A 2,647-nucleotide genomic window follows, 5' to 3' on the forward strand; every position below is an offset into this window, starting at 1 on the left:
TGTGCTTCCTCCAGCCCAGTATTTCTCATGATGTACTCTGCATATAAGTTAAATAAGCAGGGTGATAATATACAGCCTTGACATACTCCTTTTCCTATTTGGAACCAGTCTGTTGTTCCATGTCCAATTCTAACTGTTGCTTCCTGACCTGAATCCAGGTTTCTCAAGAGGCAGGTCAGGTGGTCTGGTATTCCCATCTCTTTCAGAATTTTATTGTTCAGAAGTTTATTGTGATCCACACAGTCAAAGGCTTGGGCATAGTCAATAAAGCAGAAATAGATGTCTTGTAACAATTTCTGTGACCAATCCCCATTTCTTTAAAATTATCCACTGTTGATGATAGCTAGCATTTCTTGAGTACTTGCTATGCACAAGGCGTTTTCCTAAGCAAGGAACACTTTCTGCAAGTCTATTGCATTTCATCTTTACAGTAGTTCTATGAGGTAGGTATAGAGCAGGCAATGGCACCCCACTCCAGTACTCTTGCCTGGAAAATCCCGTGGATGGAGGAGCCTGGTGGGCTGCAGTCCATGGGGTCGCTAAGAGTCGGACACGACTGAGCGACTTCCCTTTCACTTTTCACTTTCATGCACTGGAGAAGAAAATGGCAACCCGCTCCAGTGTTCTTGCCTGGAGAATCCTAGGGACGGGGGAGCCTGGTAGGAGGCCGTCTATGGGGTCGCACAGAGTCAGACACGACTGAAGTGACTTAGCAGCAGCAGCAGCAGCATTAGGTAGGTATAACTATTATTCTCCTTTAAAACTAAGGAATTTGAGACTTAGCAAGGTTGAGTAACTTGCTCAAGGACACATAGTAAAGCAGCAGGTCAGTTCAGTCTGACCCAAAAGCCCATGTGCTAATAATTTTATACTTATCAGAACGCTCTTTCAAAAGCTCCTTAAAACTTAGTGGTGCAAATCTTTCTTTATGAGTGTTTGTCAATTGTGGCTGGTTCCTAAACAACAACTCCATTCTTTCTTCTACTCTATGTTGGTCCTGTTAGGGACCAGTCTTCTCTCTCAGATAGTGGTCGTCAAGCTGAGTTTCCTGAAGCACAAAAAAGAGAAATGAGCAATTTGGGGAAGCAAGACTGACCTGGTATCTTGTCTGCAGCAGCCCCCTGGCTGGGCTCCAGCACATCCTTTACTTATTGCATAGCCTGAGGGCATTACCTTTGGTTTTCCTTACCTGTAATACTGGAACATCATTGATGTTGCAAGGTTGGAAAGGGACAATAATGAAGTACTATAAGGGCATAGGTCAGTGCAGACACATGATAGTATTTGTCAAATAGAAGTTCCCTTCCCCTAGCTCGTCTTATCATTAATGCATCCTTGTAGAATATCTCTCTTCAACGTGAACACCTTGTCTAGGAGATTTTTTAGGGCTTCCCTGGTGGCTCAGATGGTAAAGTCTGCCTGCAATGCCTGGGTTGGGAAGATCCCCTGGAAAAGGAAATGGCAACCCACTCCAGTGTTCTTGCCTGGAAAATCCCATGGATGGAGAAGTCTGGCAGGCTACAGTCCATGGAGTTACAAAGAGTCCAACACGACTAACACTTTCACTTTCACTCTCTTCAGAGATTTTTGGAACACATCGCTGGTATTCACTTTGCAAATAACTGGAGGAGGATTGTGAGGTCACCTTTAGGCAAGCAATTCTTCACTTCTTATTTTGTCTTCATAATTCTAATATGGTTGACTCTTGAACACAGGGGAAGGTCAGCGATCCTCACATAATGGAAAATCCATGTATAACTTTTGACTCCCCCAAAATTTGACTATTAATAACCTACTCTTGGCCAAAAACCTTACTGATAATGTAGTTGATTAACCTATATTTTGTATGTTATGTGTATATCTCTCTATATTTTATGCATTCATGTCATACCTTACTTTTTCTTACTTTTTTTTCAAATTTTTTTAGGCTATGTGGTTTGTCTGTGAGTTTGTTCAAATTGCTGCAGATCTCCAAATTTTTTTTCCAATAAATTTATTGAAAAAGAAATGTGTATATAAGTGGATCTGCACAGTTTGAATGCATGCTGTTCAAGGGTTAACTGGACTTGCTTTTCATGTAGTCCTTTACTTTAAATGTTACCCCAAATCCCCACTTGACATAAAGATTTCCTGCCCTCCCTCCCCCTTCACCCCAACAAAGAAATGCCCTAATAACATTCCCAGCAAGTAGAATCCAGGATTTCTTTTCTTTGTCTGTAGTCATGTGAAGTTGAACAGCCCTGCTTTACTGGGGGACATTTTTCTCTTGTGATAAATTTGACTTCATGACAAACTCAGGCCGTTGGCCTCCAGGTGGAGCTGCATGAAAGACAGAAAGACGGGAAAAGAGAAAAACACCAGGTTGGTACCCCAGAGATGCCAATGGCAATGAAACAATGGTGGCGTGGGGTCCTTAGGGGATTGTGGGACGAGAGTGACTTGTGAAATGATTCAGCCGGTTTAATTTCACAAGAATTTGAAGGGACTGCCAATATGCTTAGCCAGCCCAGGGTGTGATGCGAGAGGAATGAGACACTGCCTCCATGGAGCTGGAAGTCTGAGAGTGGCAACACAGACACTTGAAGGAAGAACCCGTACCATGGGTGCCTGTGTGCTCAGCTGTAGCTGACTCTTTGTGACTCCATGG

Source organism: Bubalus kerabau, chromosome 2 (assembly GCF_029407905.1).
Source record: "Bubalus kerabau isolate K-KA32 ecotype Philippines breed swamp buffalo chromosome 2, PCC_UOA_SB_1v2, whole genome shotgun sequence".
NCBI classification, from domain to species: Eukaryota; Metazoa; Chordata; class Mammalia; order Artiodactyla; family Bovidae; genus Bubalus; species Bubalus kerabau.